Source organism: Rattus norvegicus, chromosome 16 (assembly GCF_021556685.1).
Source record: "Rattus norvegicus strain SHRSP/BbbUtx chromosome 16, alternate assembly SHRSP_T2T, whole genome shotgun sequence".
Lineage (NCBI taxonomy): Eukaryota > Metazoa > Chordata > Mammalia > Rodentia > Muridae > Rattus > Rattus norvegicus.
The window spans coordinates 54,683,932-54,705,953 of NC_141549.1; the positions used below are offsets into that span (position 1 = coordinate 54,683,932).

Genomic DNA, 22,022 nt, shown 5'->3' on the forward strand with positions numbered 1-22,022 from the left:
AGTTCTGGCTTTGCGATGTGTCAACATGATCTCCCTGTATACTCATAGCAATCCACAAAGCCATCCATCCAGACATTCTGTCTAGATTCTCTTCCTGCTCGTCCAGAAATCATGGTCTTTGTTCTACTTGGTGATTGACAATTCTTGCTTCTCCTCACAGTTACGGATGAGATTTGATTATTGTCACCCATGCTACATATTCACATGGGGAAGAGTCACTGTGACCTGGAACAAAGCCCTGGTCTACTGTCCTCACATTTTCTCTGAGACCAGCGGTTCTCAACCTTCCTAATGCTGTGACCCTTCAACAGTTCTTCATGTTGTGGTGACCCTCAGCCATAGAATTATTTTGTTTCTACTATGTAACTATAATCTTGCAACTGTTACGAATCATAATGTAAATATCTGAGATGGGACCCCAGTTGAGAACCACTGATTTAAACACTCTGGAGGGGAAAGTCACAAGAAAATAACAGATTCTCAGGGCATGGACAAACGGGAAGATTTTGCCACAAAAGACACCTATCTAGCCACAAAGTATACTATTTAAAATATGGTTTAAAAAATGCCAGGTCTTTAATAATGCAGCAGATACTGGGTGGAGATGGCACAATGAAAATGGCATTGAACCAGCAAACAGTGACAAGTTTAAAAAGCCCAAATGGGATTATCAGCCAGAGGCTCAACTACACCTTAACCCAGATTACAAAGTTCTCATTTCAACGTTCTTATTGTTTGTTATTAGAACTAGTGGGATCTGGATAGTTTGTTTGTTTGTTTATTTATTTATTTTTGCTGATTTGTTTTCTCTTAAGACTTCTCCTTTTGAAGGAAACATGTCACTACTCATATCTCAGTAGGGATAACTTCTGAGGCCTGTTCATCTCACTTATTTATATTTATTTACCCTATTTATTTATTTATTTTGGAGTGTATGTGTAGGTGGTATGCTCCTGTGTGTATGTGTGTGTGCACCCGTGTGCCCATAAAATCAAGATAGACTCTGGATAGCGTCCTCTACCGCTGACCACTTTAGTTTGTGAGGCAGGGTCACAAACTAAATGAGCTTATCATTTGAGATAGAAAGGATGGCCAGCAAGTCTTCCTGTCTCACCCTCCAGTGCTCGGGGTATGTCCTTGCTTTATCATACTCAGCTTTGAAGTCAGGTCTGGGGATTTGAACTCAGGTTCTTGGGTTTGCTCAGGAAGTACTTTACACACCGATCCATCTTCCCATGCCCCGATTTTACCTTGATTGCACACCTAACCACATTGATTGAAAGGATCTAACTAGGAGTATCAGACAGCAGATCTGAAATAAATTTGTATCAGTTAAGATGCAAAACCAAAAGTTAAAAAAAAAAAAAGCAGGCAGCTTGATAGGAAGCCAATGAAGACGTCCACGTATTTTAATAGTGGGCAGACTATCTGGGTCATTGGTTGGTGGGATAGACAAGAAATCCCGGGGTCTCTTCATTCACAGCCTCTTAGAAGGGAGGGTGCTCAAGCAAGTGCCTCTCCAGCATGCAGTTATCTTGTTCATGCTTCTACAGCCATTACTCAGATCAGGACATGAGGCTCTGTAAAACTGAAAGATGAGTTTAAGCCATGCTAAGACTTTTTCCTTCCTATAGCTAGAAGCTATTTACACCATATGGTCTTTCAGTCATGCAACCTTTTCAAAGTCCCGAACAGAATACTTTATGAAGTTTCACTCTTCTGATTGAGGGTCCTGACTTAAGTAGCTTATTGTCTAAACAGAAAGCAAACCCGTCAGTTCACACAACTAAAATTATGGTTCTTTAAGTTTCTCCAAACCTCAAGCACTATATCCTGGTACATCTACCTGGAATGCTGTATCCTGGTGAGTCTAGCTGGAATGCTATATAGTCTTGTGGGATGGGCCTGCAAAATGGTGTTTAATGTATAGATTTATAACCTATTGGGGCTAGATTCTATTTCTCCCACTGTTGTTGGATTCCAGGGAAATCCTGAGAAGTCAGTCACTAGGAAGCTACGTTTTAAAGAAGATCCAATTCACTAATGTGTTTCAAGGTCATTCTAGGTCATTTCTTTCCCTTTGACCTCAGTGGCTTCTCTTATGACCTCAGATATTTAGATGAATCAAATTTCCTTGAACATGTGATTTTTTATTATAATACCAAGTTGATCATAATAGCTATTGGTTCATAATTATCCTCAGAAATGAGATAAACTATTCACTCATAGGGAGAAGATAGACCAGAGCATTACCTATTTCTTGTTTGCTGTTGTTTGCTTGGTTTTGGTTGGCTTTTTAGAACAAAAAGCCTACAGTGGAGGGCCAAATTCTACTCTCTGCATTCACCTTCTAGAGGTGGTGTTCATGTTCCTTCTCACCAATAGCTTGATAGTGTTTCTAGGCATTCAAAAACTTCAAGAATGAAGCTTTTCTACTAGAGTAGCTCGTTGATGTGTTCTAAGTCTTCAAACAGGGCTTGGACTAGGATGACTCTCAAATTTGGATGTGTGGGAGAGAATGACTGTGCCCTGTCACAAATGACAAGGACATCAGGATTTCTAGGTTTAGACAGAAAATGTATCCACGGCATGTCAAAAGCCTGAGGAGGGAAGTTAGAGCTTCTTTTGTAAAGATTTGATATAGGATTGAACGAAGCTATTTCTGCTTTATACAATGACCGTGGCATTCATATGCCAGCCTCGAGGAGCTGACTGCTATTCTTTTCCTTGACTTCTCATGAGTCCATTTGCAGTCTAGCTCTTCTTTATGGGTAATTTGTAGTCAGTCAGCCATTTTTCTATGGAGGGGGATAAGGTGTTTTATTTGGCACTCGAAGAAACAAAATGACGCTTGTGTGTGCGTTGCACAGAAACCGTGTTGTCCAGGGGCTATTCTGAATGACTGACTACATGGTGCACACATTTAATGGCAGTGAGCAGGGAGAACACTGGATCAGCAGTTCACCTGAAACTTCCTCATAATGAATGAGTAAAGAAGAGAAGCTTAAATCTCTGAAGTAAATGAGTTTCCTGGAGGCTGATAGTGTTTTTCTCTGTGTAATTTAAAAATATGTAGAGAATGGAGTCATTCAACAACATCTGATTTTGTTTTAGATGATTACAAGTTATTTAAAGTAATAAATATTTAAAGATTAAAATGTCATTTGGGACAGAAGTAAGTAGGAATCATCTCTGTAATTTTATTATTTGCATTCAACTCTCATATCAAGAGCGATGATCACATATTATGTATAGTTTCCCAGGAACTGAAAATGACTTTTTAAAATTACTCTCCGTGGTTTGGCAAACCATGAGGAAAGAATACTCAAGAAAATTAACAAAATGCCTAATAGGCATCCCCTGTCTGTAGAGTGGGTCTGTGTATATGGTGAGATCCCTGTCTATAGAGTGGGTCTGTGTATATGTTGAGACCTTCAGCAAGCATTTGATAGAACAACATCGAATGCTGGAGAAGAAATAGCATGAAAGTTTTCAGCTACCTGCCACATGGGAGTTCCTGAGAAAATGAGAAAGATAAAAGGTCAGTGCAGGAAAGCAAGTCCCTCTCTAGTGACATGTAGATAGTTTTAGTTGAAAACACTGACCTCTTTAAAATAAGTGAGCTCATTTGTCAATCATAGGAATGGTAATGTCAGTATCAGGAGCAGAAAAACAGTTGATTTTGTTCTGAATAATTTGTCACTATACCTGAAAAGCAGAAATATTTCTTTCAGTGATAGCTCAATTTCACAGTAAATGTATGTTGTATGTAATGTGTATAACAGCGACACCATATTAATACACACACAGAGAGGTGGGGGACAGAAATAATTTGTATTTGTTTCACAGAGAAAAACCTTTTGTGTTTTACAACTGTGCATTTCCTGATTTCAGAGTAAGGCAAATTGTGAGGTATTTTCTTTCACTCTGCATAGGACCAAAGTAAACATCAGAGCATGTGCTAAATACCTGAGTTCATACTCAATTGAGAGCTCTTGCTTCAATATTCCAATTCCTATTGGACTTCCTTGTTTTTGGATGTTTATCTTGAAAATTCATACTGAAAGCCACAAGATGCTTTCCTTCAAAGACGTACTTATTTCTCACAGACCCCTGTAGAAATTCTGGTCCTTAAATAGAGACAAATAGAACAGTATCTTTCCAATCCACAGATGAGTTATATATATACCGATATAAGTGGTCATCACTTTTGGTCATCACTTTTGAGACATCCCTCACTAAGAACCAAGTCCATTGGAGATATACTAGACTAACGGAGTGGAAACCTTCACAGAGTATCGGGGTAGGGCATCAGACAGCATCTCCTGTATTCTATGCCAGCCTTGGACTTAGTTTATCATTGAGAGTGACCTTGAACTTCTGATTCTGTCTCTATGTCTCGAATGCTGAGATTATAAGCATGGTCGCCATTTTATCAAATGGAGGAGAAGATGGAGATTGACCTCAGCAAATCACGTGAACTAGGAAAGCTGTCTTTCAACCTACCCACATCCTCAGCCCCTCAGCTGGCTTTTAAACTTCGTAGTCAACACTTTTATGAAGCCACTCAACTCAAATATGGAATCCTTGTTGTGCGTGTCACTTACTTCTAGCTCTTTGGGATTCAGCTTCCATAGTTCGCCATGCTGCTCCTTTACGATTTTAATTTCCTGCTTATTTAGGATGTTACCGTGCATATTATATAAAGTTATATTTGCTTTATGGTAATAATTAGAAGAATGGAAACTTTATGCTACTCTAGTATATGTCTTCTCCCTTCTCTCTTTTATGAGATATGGTCTCATAACATAGCCTAAACTTAGAATTCTCTTCTACCTTAGCCTCCCAGGTACAAGCATCCCCCGAGGCCTAGAATATAATTACTCTGAGATTAATAAGTATAGCAATGTTTTAAATACAAGAAGCTGTAACATTCATGAAACAAACAGAAACAAGGACTAAAGGTAGTCACTCATTCTTATAATCCCTGTACCTGGGAGTAGTCAGAACACTGCTAAGAAATCCTGGCCAAGAGAGTTGCAAGAGCCTTGTAACTAGGGGAAGGGTGATACAGAAGAATCAAGGAATGCTGAGTGCCTAAGGAGGAGTGAAGAAAACTTGTGTAAGATTCCAATCCTGTGTAACTAGATGATCTCATTAAAATGATACATCCCTGGGTAGGGAGGAAGGTAGAAGACAGTACATTCTAAACCTGTTGAGTTTGAGGGATTCGGGAGGCAGGAACTGTAAGTCTGAGTCCTGTGGGACAAAGCAGGGAGAGAGGTGTCGCACTGGAGGGCATCATGGATGAGGCTGTTGAACTCAGGGAAGGTTACAGGGCTACGGGCAAAAAGAGAGAACCCAAGGGAGTAACTGTATGGTGAGGCAAAGAATGGCACACCTGAGAGTGGGATACAGACCCTGTAATCAGAACCTGAAGGAAAATCAGGAGGCTCTAGTGCTCCAGCCAGCATGAGGGAGGAGATGTCAATCAAAAGCAGGGGCTCTCTAGCATCTAATGCCAGAAATCCATGTCTTTCCCTCATCCCCCAAACGTCATTTCTTATTATGCAATTCTTGGTTTCTCAGTTTTAATGACAGCAGCATGAGGAGATTCAAAGTTACCCTTCATTTTTATTGGGGCTGCATGATTTCTCATGTGTTTGTTGTTTATTTTAGAAATACTTTTAATAAACTTCACGGATGTTGCTTATGAGGGAATTAAAAACATGCCAACTCAAAGTAAGCCCCTCTGGCATATAATTTTGAATTAAAAGCTCTTGAACGATGACAGATGCAAAAGCGCTCTGACCTTTTATTTCTTAAGAGCAAAGCATGCTTTTTGCACATGATATGATAGTGTATATAAGTGACCTTAAAAATTCCAGCGGGGAACTGCTACAGCTGATGAATACTTCCAGGAAAGGAACTGGATGCAAATCTAACTTGCAAAAACTAGTATATACCGATGCTATATATCTTCTATATACCAATTGCAAAGAGAAATCAGGGGAACAGCATCCTTCACAATAGCCTTTAAAAATATGAAATATCGTAGGGTAACTCTAACCAAGCAAGTAGAAGGCTTGTGTGACAAGAACTTCAGGTCATTAAAGAAACAAATGAGATTCAATGCAATCCCCATCAAAATTCCAACATAATTCTCAGATCATGAAAAGGCAATAGTGGGGGCTGGAGAGATGGCTCAGCGGTTAAGAGCACTGACTGCTCTTCCAGAGGTCATGAGTTCAAATCCCAGCAACCACATGGTGGCTCATAACCATCTGTAAAGAGATCCGATGCCCTCTTCTGGTGTGTCTGAAGACAGTGACAGTGTACTTGTCATATATAAAATGAATAAATAAAATCTTTAAAAAAAAAAAGAAAAGGCAATAGTGAACTTCACATGGAAACACATGCACACACACACACACACACACACACACACACACACTCAGGATACTTCAAACAATCCTGAATAGTTAAAGAACTTTTAGAGCTATCGCCATCCCCAACTTCAAATGGTACAGGAGAGCCACAGTAATAAAATCAGCCTGGTATTGGCACAAGAACAGACATATCAATCAGTGGAATCAATTGTTTGTGGACACAGACATAAATTCACACAGTGATGGATACCTGATATATTGTTTTGATAATGGAGCAAGAAATATACACTGGAAAAGAACACAGCATCTCAATAAATGGTTTTGAGATGGCGAAACAAGATGGCTTCATGTACAAAGGACATCAAACAGAAGCATTTGTTCTTGCCAAATAGTTGTGAATAGTTATCACCATCCCCCTGTGCCATTGAGAAGTGTTGAGTACAAACGCGAATCAAAGCTGTGTTTATATATGCTTTGGTGAATGAATTAAATGGTAAGAAATATGTTAAATTGCAAAGCGAAGTCTTTGTTAAACATTTTGTATAATGTACATGGTCTGTCTGTCCATATAGCCACACCACTGCTTACAGTAGATTTGTGGCAGCTGATATATAAAAATAATTAGGATTGTTTGTGTGTCCTGGTCACTTTTAGATCTTTATGAGTTCTCTCAAAACAAGAATCTATCCTTTTTATTTCATTACCACAAAGGCAGTGCTAAAGAGAGAAGACAATACATACTCATTCGCTGATAGACTCAGTCGTCATTGCAGAGTCTCGTGAAGCATAGTGGATAATTATTTCATAGCTAAATAATAAATGCTGCATTTATAACAATTCTATCTAAAAAGGGAGAAGAAATAACAAGCCACATAATTGATCATGAATGCAGGCTTTCAAAGCTCTCTGCCTGTTCTACACTAACCTATTCTCACCTCAAATTTATCATTTATGGTTGTTTTGCACCCGAGGTAAAAGTCTGGAAGTACAAGCTAAGGGCTGCACCATCTGTATGTCTGCGTATCATTTTGTTTTTGTTACGTTTCAGAATCCTAGGGATGCCAGAAGTGAAAGTAAACTGATGTGCTCTCTCACCTAGAAATGGCCTTCCAATTTGTCCTGCATTTAAGATTCACCTGAAACTTAAGAAATGTAACTATGAGAAGGTCTTTTTCTTCATATTTTTGCTCAAATATTAAATGGAGTGAGAAAACAAATATACCTATATTTATATTGATACTTAGATACAAGATATTATTAATTTAATTAAAACTCAATATACACTTCTCTTAACATAATCTCCTCCTCTCCCCAGAGGCATCCTTTATGTAAATTTATTATATAAGGCTATCCATATGTTTCTTTATCTATGTTAATGTGGGTTTCTAATAGATAGCACTTTCAAACTAAAGTAATTCTTCCCTATGCCTTACAATTTTTAATCTTAAAAGGCTCTATCAGGTTTTATTAATTTTCCCACATGAACTGAGATGTTTCTGTAGTCAGAATATAAAGTTTTACATTGAAAATGGTATGATGTCCATCAAATAGTAAAGGAACTAAAAAATAACAGGAACAAAAGGTGTTATAAAAATTTTGTGATATTATTTCATTCAATGAATACAAAAATTCAAGACATTAAAGGGGTCATCTGTGGTCACTCAGAACAGTATTTTATTAATAAATTCCTAATTCATTCTTGATCTATATAGCCATTCTTACTTAAATGGTTAAGAACAGTTGAATGCTAAATGTACTCAGTTTTAATATTCATTAACAGTATGAAAAGGTCTGCTGTGAAATGTGTCCTATGATACATATGTCCTTATTCGCTCTGAATACTGATTAGAAAAAGACATTTTGGATGCACATTTCATATTATGTAAATGTAAATGACTGGTAGCCTTCTTTTGAATTTCTGTCACAGAAACAGATGAAATAGTATAAGGAGGAAAATATCTCACAACAGTCAAGTGTTCTCACCCCAGCCAAGTAATTATCACTTTGTTTGAGGCTCAGGGTTTTATAAGCTGTGACCATCCACCCGGTGATGGAGCTTGCCACACAAGACAAAGAGAGTGAGTGTCAATTTTATACAAAGCCCGGGAAATGGAATACATTTATCATGTTGTTCAAAAGCAGGATAAGCAATGATGTATTTTATATATAAATAGCTATCATGAAATAAAAATTAGATTTAAGAGCTGGGGAGATTACTCCATTCATAAAGCACTCACTGCAAAGGCTTGAGGACTGGAGTTGGATCCCAGACCCTATGTAAAAAGCCTGGAATGGAGGGAGGTGGGACAAGATGATGTCTGGAGCTTGCTTACCAGCTAGTCTTAGCCAAATCTGGAGGCCCAGGTCCCAGGCAGAGGCTTCATCTCAACAAATAGGGCTCTTGAGGAATGCTATCTGTGGTTGATCTCCGGTCTCCACACATAGGCAGCCATACATACACATGTGCACGTGTGAACACACACGTGTAAACACACAGTAAGTAAAGAACCCCCACTCTGTTAAAGGGAACTTCCACTGTTCTTTTTACAAACCATTGCTCACCTGATAACTTTTCATTGCTTTAGTTCCTCGTAAGCCACATACATACTTTCCTTTATTTCAAATAATTTTTTTCCTGTGAAATTTAGGACTTATTTTGCCTTGAATAAAAATAATCATAATGTATACAAATAAAATGTCAATAATTTAATTTTATGTCAGAAACACAATTAGCATTCTTCCTCAGACTCTATGACAAAGAGGTGATATTCTGGACGCCATTTGCTTCTCCGTAAAGCAGGTGTGTTGTAAGGGTCTTCCTGGAGCAGGCAACAGACCCCATCTCCAAATCTTTACTACCTTGAGCTCAAAGTTCAGGCTCAATCAAGAACATGCTGTTGAATGCAATGCAGAGTCCACGCCATGCCTCTGAATACTCAGCCCTGCGGGCACACAGCGAGGTGGTTTCTAGTCTCAGTGTGTCTTTACAAAACAGTATTTGTTTTTAGGTGGCTTCTCATACTCACCCATTGTTAGTTTACCATTCAGTAAACACAGAAAACCTGACAGACACCTCTCAGGGGTAGAGGATATGTTGGTATGCTGGGAGCTGTCCATTCAATCACAAACACGCACGTGTGTGTTCACACACAAGAATACTTACAAATACGAGCTAGAAAATATTATTCATCTATGGATAAAACTATATTTGGAGAACTGGTGTCTTGGTTCAGAGGGTTTAAATCACTTGTCACACAAGGTGGATGACACGAGCTCAATGGCCAAGCCCCGGAACCCACAAAAATCGAGACGAATGGCTAATATTTGGAATTCTAGCATGCCTAGAGGAAGATGGGATGGAGACACAGAAAAATAGCCTAGTAATTCGTGGACAGGCCAGTTTGGGGTAAACAGAGCTGCAGGTACAAGAGAGACTATGCCTCAATAAAGTAGAAGGAGAGAGCTGACTCCTGAAAATTGTACATGTTCCCCACACATGTGCTACGCCTGGGTCCAACTGTGTGTGTGCATGCATGTGCTTGTGTGTGTGTGCATGTGTGTGCATGTGTGTGTATGCATTGCCACACCATCACATACACTTTATTACATAAAATTTAAAAAGCAAAAAACCTGTATTTGGTAATTATTTGATTCTCTGTTCATTGAAGTCTTCTATATATACTATCATATAACTTTTCCAACATTCCTGGGTGTTTTTAAAATCGAACATCTGAAAGATCAAATCAAACAAAACCAAGAGTATCATGTATGACTAAATTCTAAGCCAGCAAACGTCTCGGGTTTACAAAGTTGAATGAGTAGAGTACCACTGAGATGAATGCCTGTCGAGAGCAATTAAATCAATTGGAAATTTTACTTGGAGCAACATTTTCAATGGGTTAAAATAACCAAAGTGTTGTGCTTTAAACATGTATGTTACACATATCTCCTCCTCAATGTCACATAAGTGTCTATGTGGTATGAGGGTGTGGATTTGTGTTCCTACATGGTTTTATATATATCTTTGTATGTGAGCATGTGTCTGTGTGTGTGCAAATCAGAGGTTTTCATCATGTATCTTCCTGCACATTAAGAAAGGATCTCTTGTTGAACTGGAGATGGGTGATTCAGCTAGTCTAGCTAGCCAACTCATTCTAGAAACCCTTGCTCTGCCTCTGGGTCCCTGGCTATACAGGCAGGCTGCCTTGCCTACCTAGCACTTCTGTGGAAACTGGAGTTTGAATTTAGTTCTTCCCACTTTCTTACTGAGCATCCCTATGGGCCCTCGAATGTTGGATTTCACATGGGCATCCTTTTCCCTATTAAGTCAAATTCAGTCACGGTCACTAAAGTTCGGGTGCAGATGAACTTTAGGATGGGGCAGACATGGGTGGTCCCACTCTGTTCTTAATACTAAAATTGTCTTTTCACAAGAGTAAAAATTTTAATATAAACTGCATTGAGTTATTAGTGCTCTTCTCTTTGCTGTGCTGACAGGTTGTTTCAGATGGCCTAATCATAACTTTTAGGTCTTAGTAGGTCTATTTGCGCCTTTTGTAAACTCCTTTCATTTTTTACCTATATTTTCCTTTATATGTAATATAAAAGTTAAAACTGGTTATAATTTGTAAATATTTCACTCAAAAATAATAATGAGTCCTCTGGATTCAGTAATGCAATTTTTCAATATAAGTAATCAGAGATCCTTGAGGTTCAGGGAATCAGAAAATACACCAAAGGAAATATGGAGTATCTTGTGGAGCCAAAAAAAAAAATCCTTAAAATGATAGAAGTATGTCAAAGAGACACGGGCAACAATAAACAGAGCCACCCAAGGCCCAAACTGGAACAACGAGAGAGAAGGAAATATCAGATAGCCTTGGATTAACTGAACTGGGAGAGCTATTCATCTCAGTCCTGAGACAGAACAGCCAACAAAGCCACTGAGGGGCCAGAAGTGATACAGTCCATCATGGCGGGGACAGTGTGGCAGCAGGAGGAGGAGGTGGCTGACGGTGTTGCATCTATAGTCAGGAAGCAGAAAGAGATGAAGTCCGGGGCTTATCTAGGTCTCTCCTTTTTATACAGTCTGCGATCTGAGCCTGTGGCATGGTGCTGTCCACATTTAGAACTGAGTTTTCACACTCCATTTAACCTAATCTAGACAGTCCTTCACAAACATGGCCAAAAGATTGTCTGTTTGGTGATTTTATTTAGATCTTGATATTAAGCATCACATGACTCACAATATGAAACAAATGTCCATATGTTCACGATGACATTAGTAAATGAAGTAGATTTAAATTAATGGAGTAGAGTTACAAGTAATCATTGTAGAAGAAAGTCAACCTTTGAGATGTGGAGCCTATACAGTAACATAGGCCACTAAAGGTGAGCCTTTGAAGGTTTCAGCCCTCAGGTTCAGATTTGGCTTACTGCTTCCTTGTCTGGTGACCGTGTAAAAGTGATGAGCAAAGGTCCCCACCATGGAGCTGCCTTACCCTGCCCACCTTATACCCTATATCCACTGGAACTGTGAGCCAAGATTAACTTTTCTTCCCAGAAGTTTTTCTAGCCTATATTTTATCACAACAATGTTCAAAAAAAAGCTAAAAGTAAATATAAAAAGGGGATAGAAAGCCCCTTTATAGGAATGAAAACTGTTGCATGCTGCCTTAGCCAGAGCGTCAAAGACAGTGTCAGTGTCATATGTCCTGTTGATACGGTGCACTCATGTGATCTTATGAGACCAGCACTTGCTCTGAGGTTTCCTTCTTCCAAGCCAGTGAGCCCAGGCTAGTTATAAGAAAAACATATGAGAAATTTCAATAAAGCAGTCTACAAAATACCTGACAAGTATTCCCCAAACTGTCACAGCCCTCAAACACAAGAAAATAAACTGTCATAGTTAGGAGGAGCCTGAGGAGGAATGATTAAATGTAATATGATAGTCTGGAAAGGATCCCAGGACAGAGAAGGTCATTATGTAGAAAGGAGGAGAAAGCATGGGGTTTAGTTATAATGTCGTTGTCAATGAGGTTAATTATAGTGGGATATCATCTGATATAAGTTTTACTAATAAACATGAAACATAACTCTTGCCTTCATAGGTCTTCTATAAGTATCAAATTGTTCTAAAACAAAAAGTTTGGTTGAAAAATTAGAAATTGAAATCTATTTACATTTTAGTGTGAATCAGTCAACAATAATAAAACACAAGTGTCCTGTGATGCATACATGCCCGTCTTCTTCTAGCTCAGGGGCTGTGGACCATAGTGTATGTGTATCTTGCAACCCAGCGTTAGCTATCTGAACCTCTTTTCCCCTCATTATCAAATAATGAGTTTGCCAGAGATATCTATTTCTTTTTTTTTTTTTTTTGGTTCTTTTTTTTTGGTTCTTTTTTTTTTTCAGAGCTGGGGACCGAACCCAGGGCCTTGCGCTTCCTAGGTAAGCGCTCTACCACTGAGCTAAATCCCCAGCCCCTCAGAGATATCTATTTCTTAGCAAGACAGATGTGAACATAAGAGAAGAAATATCTTGGGAGATAAGAAAAAGTTATGGTGGGACCTGGAGACCCAGGGAGTCTTCTGCCAAGTTCAGGGAAGAGAACAGACTACTTTCTCCTCCAGTCTGGTCCTTTCTCTCTGTGACTATGTGGTAGACCAGTTGGCTTGCACGGCTCTGTGACTATAGGACTGATTCACAGGTTCATTTCCACTCTGTGATTACTCAGGAGAGAGTGCAGAAATGAGAGAAGCACTGAGCAGATGCATTTTATCCTTACACACATGCCTGCACGTCAGCACAAGTGTGGAAAACCGTCTTAGAGAGCAGGGCAGACTCTAATATGACAGTAGGGTGTGGGCATTGTAATGATTAAGGTGGTTTTTAACTCCTCCTTCTCCATACCATTCTTCCTCTTTCCCCACTCCTCCTTCCGAGTTATTCCTGAAGATCAAACTCAACTCAGGGTAACATTCATACTTGGCAAATGATCTACCATTGACTTTGCTTAGCTCCCTGTACTGTCTCCTATTTCAATACTTCTTATTTTAAATATCCATATTTGATGACTTTTCTGTAGATGAGTGCATTATCTTGCTGTGCAAATAATCCTCTTTGATTATTTGGGAAGGACACTCTGATCTTGACCTGATCTAAACAACATTATTTTTTTTCCAGAAAAAAAAAACTATTTTATTTAAGTTTAGGCTATTGTGATATATCCTTAAGGAATACATAAGAATGAAATGGCTCATTTCTTTCTGGTAGTAAATTAATCACAAAATGATTTTAATTCAGAGGTATTTGCCTTCCTAAATCACAACTGAAGTCATTTGTGAAAAAGCCCTTTAATGGCCTAGAGAAGCATGTGCTTGGGCATGGGTGTGGCATCTTTGTTCTCTTCCTTATGAGTATTACGGATAATGGAACTGCCAGAAAGACTAAACTCCTGGGTGAGGGTGCACTTAGTGATGCTCTCCTTAGCAGGAATGTTCTGGATTGCTTTGCCTTGTTTTCCCTAGGGCCTGCATTTGAGCGTTTTGTTTTCATTTTTGCTATTCATTTCATTTTTACATGCCAATAGATCTTACACCGAGCATAGTGAAGCTGGTGTTAAGCCAGCTCCGATACACATTGACTCCACACTTGTTGTTGCTCTCTGACAGTGCTTTATGTACTGTGGACTCAGACAATAGCCACTTTTCAGGTTAGCTACAAAATGTAAACTATAATGCAAGTACACACTGCCAAATTTAAAACACACTGTAGTTTCTGGAAGGAAATTTTCTGGAATTTCATCTGATCGTGAATCTGTATTCATCAATGTCGTTCAGTTTAGTCTAATGACATCTTTATAGAGCTCACTGATTAATTCCCCTGAAATGTCCTCAGGTTGGGTACACACTGTCCAATTCACAAAATGTCAAGGTGGATCTTAGTTTTTCAGGTGGCTTTGAGTCTTACGATGGTCTCAGGGTCATGATGACTTTTCTGAGAGCAACCCATGGAAGTCCTACAAGTAACTACCGTATTTTCCTTGGAGATTATTTCCTATGTCTTGAATCCTAATGCTTGATGCTCCTGAAGAAAGGATTAATATCAAAAGGATTTTGATATTCAGCCAACAAAGTTTAAATGACCAACAAAGGAAGGTTTGTTGATCTTGATCCTGATCCCGATCCTGACCAGTTTTGTTTCTGAGGTCACGGATTTGCTGAAGAAAGCAAAACCATTCTCCAGTCCTCCCTCCAGTCCCCCTGCGCATGCCCGCAAGCACCCAGGCAAACACACACTCATGCTTGCACTTTAATGACCCGGTCCCATTAAACTGTTCACGTACGCAGCAACTCTGGGTCTGCAAGCCTTTCTGAGAGAGGCTGACTCCACCAACTCCTCCTTTATTCTCAGTTTACATCACAAGGATTAGCAGCAAACGTTTCAGTGCTTACAATGTTCCCTCCCTATGAGTATATCAATTGAGCAAGCGGGTGGAGCGGGGAGTCTGGGGAAGTTTATTATTTTTCCACCAATATATTTGACACCACCTTTAAAGAGCGAACAAAAGGCACACTGTCAAGAGGACAGACCTGGACAAAATGTTACTGTTTGTTCTTCGCAAGCACAGAGGTATATTTAAGCAAAGAAAGACATTCCATAGCTCTCTTGGGACTTCCGTCCTTCGGCTGAATTACACCAGCATGTTCACGCCACTCTGTTCAAACCGTGCTGGAATTTAAAATGCAGACTACTATTTGCCAGTGCTTAAATACTGCATCTACAGAAACCCATATTAGACTTCTACTTGTCCTCAAAATATTATAGAATAAATAGGAAGAAATGTGTATACACATGAAATTACAGTAGAGGTTGTGGAAATAGCAAGTGCCCTTGTTTGACAGCTTCTGTACTTATACAACAAAGCCTCTAAAGTCCAGAAGTCACCTGGTTTGGGATTAGGTTTCCAATCCAGGCTTGCTGACATGAACAGAGCTTTTGGCAAACTTGGGCCGGGTTTCGAGCAAGGGTGGGTAGAATGCTTCATTCATGTGGAGCCTATGTGAAAAGGCTGCCTCGGCTAGGTTCCTCCTTGAGTTTCACATTCAAACAGTCCGATGCTTCAAAGTAAAGTTAAAACAGAGGGGCATGGAGGAGGAGGGAGAAACAGGCCATCGGATGATGGCTCATCAGGGTGGGATTGCAGTCTGCTGTTGTGTAAACTTACGCCTTCCCATGTCTTTGATTTTGCATCTATACTAATGGCGTTACTACAGGCTCTAGGGACAAACGTGCACCCCGCATGCTCACCAGGCTTCCCAGTGCTAAGAGGGACCATTCCTGATCCTCAGAGATCCTTGGCAGCCCTGAAGCCCTTGCTCAAAGAAACAGGGGCATTCAAAGTTAGACTGTTCCCAGAAATAGATGACTGATATGTTCTTTATAATGTAGATTCCAAGAGGCCAAGGAGCAAGGCATTGTTGCTGACCCTCTCCCAGCATTTCCTACTATAATCCGCATTCTAGAGGGAAGAACTCCATGTGCTCCTACTTGAGGAGGAACATTCCTGAAACATTCCCCCTCCCTCTGCCTCCTTCAAGTCCTGTCTGGTGGCTACTGGCTTCCTTCCTTTACAAGGCTCACAGAGCAGACTGTGAGCTCCGTGGAGCCGCAGACTGAGATCTCACAGCCTTCCTGGCTGGATTAGGCTCCTAGCCTCCAGCAGAAGAGAAACAATATTCAGCTCCTAGAGTAGGAAAGAACTCCGGAGGAAGCAAACGCATTGTGTATGAAGTTTTGAACGTGAAGACAATGATAGCTGAGCCGATTAATGATTAGAAGATATGTTCACGTTTTGTCATTTCAGGAACCACTTTGTATTTTGTTTTCTTAAATCCTTTATTCCCATTCACCAAAAAAGTCTCACTAAAACTTTCGGCTACTGAAGATTTTTTTTTTAACTTTTGTTTTTCTTCTGCCTCTTCTTTTGAAATATTGGTTTTGTTACTCAAAGATCACTGTGCCATTTAAATACTTGGGTTCTTCATTTGTTTTTTTTTTTTTTTTGTTTTGTTTTGTTTTTGTTTGTTCATTTTAACCAAAAGTCTTTTGGTAAAAAGCATCTTGACATGCTAAGGATTTCAGTATATAAAAAAGCAACAATTAAACCTCAAGGCATGTGGTAATTTGGGGAAGCAGGACACTTAAGTAGGGAGTGACAGGACTGGTTCTGTGAACTGTCTTTACTATTTGCTTTTAGACATCTTGAGTTGTTAGATCAGCAGCTCTCAACCTGTGGCTGGGATCCCTTTGAGGGAGGAACCACCTTCCACAGGGGTCGCCTAAGATTATTGGAAATGTTAGATGCTTTCATTATGATTTGTAACAGTGACAAAATTACAGTTATAAAGTAGCAAAGAAAATACTTTTGTGATGGGGCAGTCACCACGGCTCGGGGAACTGTATTAAAGGGTCGCAGCATCAGGAAGGTTGAGAACAGCTACCTTAGAAAGTCAACATGGTAAACGAGCTTTGCCAGGAAAAAAATCTTCTTAAATTAAAGGTTCCTTTAGAAATGAAGTCTAAAACATAGCAGCAGGAGGACCGAAGCCAGTAAATTATCTGAAGGAATTGCTATCAAAGCATTAAGCAAAAAAAAAGAAGAAAAAAAAAAAGGCCTTTTAACTGAACATAGTAAATACTCACAATCAAAGTAAATGGTATGTTTGAGGTTAAAGTCCACAGATCAAAGTACTTTGCAAAATGTCAAGTGCAGGCATAAGGAGGTGGGAAGGGGGAAAGCCAGAAAACTATCCAAAAAAAATAAATAAATAAAAGAAAAAGAAAAAGCTTACTGTTGCAGTAGAGAAAAACCTGTCAGAAAATCTACCTCATACAAGAGTCACTTAGATAAGATTCAGCTTGGGTCAGGGATTCTCAAAATCAGTCACCCAAAGTGCACTAGACATATAAAAACCCAATAATGATCATCATAATAAAATCCCCTAACCAACTTCTCACTCCACACAGGCAGTGACTTAGACAGCGTTAAGTGGGGAACAGACTCTTCCACACCCAAGTGCTGTCTTTACCCTGGTGGGCTTCCTCTTGTTGACTTTAAAGCATGCCTTTAGAAAGTTAAAATAAGAAAGCAGTCTAAACAACTAAATGATGGTGTCTACAGGTTCTCTCAGCTCTGTGGCAGTCACGCCTAATGAAAGCTCCAAGACAGTACTCTGCAGTGGTCAGGTCTGTGTGCGAGCCGCCGCCCCAGGGACAGAGAGAGGGCTTTAGGCTAAGTTTACAATCACACTCACAAAATGCTTGATGCTACTGCTGCATCCCGGCACATAGCGTTTACCTGGGAAGCCTTCAGCCTCCTCCTATGCTTACTAGAACCTTATTTCAGACACACTAGTCAGGACCACACCAGAAAGCAAGTAATTCCTGAATAAAATCCTTACCTAGAAGAGGCTGGACTTCACAGTTGCTCCAACAGAGGAAGTAGGAGTCGCTGGCCTTTTACATGTAGATTGTTTATTTAGCCCTTTTTAAAAGGTCTTGACCTCCAGAGGTTTAAGATTAAGTCCAATCCAAGTGCCTGCAGGGAGGAAAAGGAGATGGGGGTCAGGAGAGAACTCGGAATGAGAGAGGCAAAGAATCTCAGCTGCGGGGTGGTGCTCCCAGCCTGCGAGCATTTGAGCTATTTTCAGCATTACCAGCAGCTGGACTTGTCTGTGAAGGGATGAAAATGCCTTGCCCGGTTCGCCACCCCCACTGGGGGGGGGGGGGGCTGGACCAACACAAACCAGGAAACCCACAACAACTTGGTTCATTGTGCAAATATTCATTGAAATTTTGAGGAAAGCTGCCAGCCAGCGCTTTTGAAAGCAGCGCGCACACACACACACACACACACACACACACACACACACACACACACACACACACACACACACACTCTGAATCTTAAAGGAACACTGTACCTTGCTCCAACCGTGATGTTTTCAAAAGAGTTTACCTGAGCGGTAGAAAGTAAGATGTTAAGGCGTTTTGAGGGAGACTTCTGATTACCTCCTTGCTTGTTCACAACTGATCCTAGTGCAGCATTTTTAGATCTCAGGTAGGAACATCAGCTACCAGCTCCTTCTTAAAACCACAGGCAAATGGTTTCCTTCTAGCACAGACCGACGTGTCTACTTTAACTATGCTATTTTTGAAAGCTACTGGGTTAAGCTGATGACATTTCTTATCTGCTGGCTAAGACTGGGGACCATTCAGTGACACGATACAGAGAGGCTTCTACCTCCGAAAGCCCAGCGGGGGAAAAATCATTCACACCGGGTCACTAACCATGACAGGCAAACTTAGGACTTTTATTTGGTTTTCAGAATGAATAACCACATTCTACAAGTTGTATTTGGACATTTCCTTGATTAACATTTATGTGGCAAGCATCTCTCAGCTCACTGTATACTGGGAACTCTGGGAATACACAACTGAGCAGATGAGCGTTGCTTTGACTTTTAAGGATTTGCTGTACTCAGCTGCAAGAATAAATAAAAACAGAACCAAGGTCTCTTTTTACCGAGAAGGGAGGAGAGGATACATATGCAACACTGTTTCGTTAGGTCCTTGCTTTATCACTGTCCTACCTTGCTTTCTATGACTGTGATAAAACACCATGACCAAAAGCAACCTGGGGCGGAAAGGGTTGATTTCATCTTAGGGATCCAGTCCTTCACTGAGGGAAGTCAGTTCAGAAACTCAAGGCACTAACCTGAAGCCAGGACTGAAGCAAAGACTAGGAAAGGTGCTTACTGGGTAGCCCAGCCTGCTTTCCAGGACCACCTGTTCCAGAGTGGCCCCACCCACAGTAGGCTGGCCCCTCCCACATTAATCCCCCATTGAGACAATGCTCTATAGGCTTACCCAAAGGCAATCTCTCAATTAAGGGTTCCTCTTCCTAGATGCCTCTTACTTGAGTCCAAAAACTAACCAGCACAGCCATTAGGAAGGAAAGGCAGTGACTATACCCAGTGAATATTGCAATTTTCTTTTTTAAAGTCTTAATTCCTTGAAGATGAATTTCCCCAATCTTTTCTTCCTTTATCAGGCAACACAGAACCATAGGAGCAGTCAGAAAGCAGTGTTTTACTCAAGAGCTACAAGAGGACTCTCCCGTCACTTTGTACTTTGTTTCGAGACAAATACAAAACCAATTTCTTCTTTGCATCAATGACAGCAGGATTGATTTTTCAAAACATAGTGAGTCAAGCATGGTAGAGAATAAGAAATGTCACGTGACTCTTGCAAGCAGCATGCTATAATACTTATAATCATTATAGAATAATGCAGTTTTTTATTTGATTAAATAGTCATGTTTTATCAAGCGTTAATCATCTACCAGTTTAAATTAGATACTTGTTTTCCTTGTTGAGTGAGAATTCTACCAATAAAGATTTGAACCCTCTTCTCAGGCAAGTTTCTTAAAGTTATTTTTGTATGCTCCTTATGATAGTTTATTTTAAAAAGAACCATTTATTAAATATAGTTCCTTGAGAAACCGTGAATGTTAATGAGAGAAGTAAAAACTGACTCCCTGACCACTAAGTCGACGATTCTTTCTCATTCCTGGCAGCTGGCTTTCCACACCAATCCTGTGGGTCGTGCACTGCCTTACTTGCACCTGCATGGTCATGTTACCTCAAAATCCACACTCAAACAAAGAGGTCAAAGGTCTGATCCCTCGTCCATTTAATATCAATCCTGTTGTGCGCTGTATCTCTCCAAAGTCTTTTTTGGTTCCAAAGATCCCGAGCTGGGATCCAAATAGCTCCTGTCAACTCATTCAATGTCTTAGAGAACAAATTAAGATTTAAGCATATTTTAAAATGGTAAAGGATGGTCAATTCTGACTTTTCTATGTAATTCGTGTGACTTTTATCTCAACAGCGATACTAATTACATTCATTCATATTCTCTTTTCTTTTGTAAATACATCAGGTTTGAATAATTCATCAGTGATTATATTTAAGTGAGCCCCTTACTTGTTTTGGAGATGTAAGAACAGTAGGCAAAATATTTGGGCAGAGATGTGGGCTCTAAGAAAGAAAGTAGGACCTAGACACGAGAATCCTAGTTCAAATCCAAAGTGAGACCAGTTGGCTCCGTAGTAACTGAACGTCACGCACTCTGTGTATGCACTGAATAGGTTTCAGAGTAGGGAGAGTCTTAGATGGAGATTAGTGGACACAAAGTAGAATCAAATGAAGGGCAGCTTACTTGTGCGTTTTCTTGTCTCCCTCCAAATACTTACCGAGAATCTAGACAATTCTGAGGTCAATGCTGTGTTAGAACAGTGTTCACTGAGACAGTTTACATAGACCAAACCATCCTAAAGGCTGTTCACACCCCAAGGGAGGAGCTTGCTAACTCAAATAACTCAAATAACAAATTAAGGGTGTCTCTGGTAAGACAGATACACGATTTGGCAGAGAGAGAGAGAGAGTCTTTCTGTTATTCTTCCCTATACTATGTCCCACCCTTAATGAATGAATATGCCAGTTTAGAGTATGAGTAACCTCGCCAGCCTTTCAAATACACTCCTCACTGTTGCAAGTGGCCCCAGAGTGTTGCAGCTTCCACAGAACTCCATAGAAATAAACCCCCACTGGAAAAGAACATCTGGGCTCACATTGGCAGCCTTCAGGAGTTTCTACTGAGGCTCTGTTGCATAGCACTAGCTTAGTACATAGGTGGCTTTGGGTCTGTCCCCTAGCACAACAAAACAGACAGAGGCAAACAAGAAACACCCCTCTTCCCTGCCCTCAATGCCACCGTTCACTGCTGGCCTTGCTTTTCAGGTGGTTTGGTTTTGTGTGTGTTGGGGATGGGGGTGGTAATTTTAGAAAAACTTTAAAAACATGTAATGGCTCGAGGCTGACAGGCCAATGTGTGTGGCTACATTTAGCGATTATTTTTAGATAGCAAGATGATTTCCAAGAACTTTTCCGTGCAACTTCTTGAATTCGTGTAGTTTAAACTTGTAAAAATTCTTTTCTCAAGAGAACTCAGAATTCCTAGTCATTGTTCATCACTTCCTATTATTTGGGGGTGAATCTTGGGAGGAAGGAAGTGACCGGCGTTTTCCCAGGAATATTGTTTTCAAGAGTTCACCGCCGTTGAAAAGTGAATTGTGCTGCCGCTACCTGAAGGCTTTCATAGCCTTCCTCAGCTTAGTGACATTGTCTAATCCAGGAGAACAATGAGTCATTCTCTTAGGGGAATGCTTTAGTGTTTGGAGCAGTGAGACCCTCCAAAGCACTCCGAGGATGTATTGAGAAGAATGTCAATCAAACTCTCCTGCTACAGAGACTACAGAAATCTGATAGAGCTGAGTTAAAGAGAGGCATGCAAAAGACGGTAAAAGAAGTCGGAGTTAGGCGCAGTTGCTTGCTCCGGCCATCCTCATGGAAGTGAAGAGTGTACAAGAAAAACACTGCCTTTCATTTTATCCTGCAGCAAACATCTGTCAGGACATCCTTGGGTCTGCTGTGCACTGAATCAAGCATCAGTGGCCTGACTTGGGAAACTGAGGCCCAAGACAGGGTCTGACCAGTCCCGAAACCC

The 22,022-nt window shown here is 40.2% G+C and overlaps 2 protein-coding genes across 48 annotated transcripts in view; one reads left to right on the forward strand and one right to left on the reverse strand.

Moving 5' to 3' along the window:
* The window catches only part of Erich1 (glutamate-rich 1), a gene marked incomplete at its 5' end in the record, with an annotated part of 52,793,804 nt that overhangs the window by 23,813,372 nt on the left and 28,958,410 nt on the right, over window positions 1-22,022 (forward strand).
* The window catches only part of Sorbs2 (sorbin and SH3 domain containing 2), a 190,917-nt gene that overhangs the window by 142,416 nt on the left and 26,479 nt on the right, over window positions 1-22,022 (reverse strand). For all 48 annotated transcript variants that reach the window (XM_087587379.1, XM_087587352.1, XM_087587377.1 and 45 more), the window contains 1 exon segment: window positions 17,855-17,991. The gene's annotated coding sequence lies outside the window, so the exon portion shown is untranslated.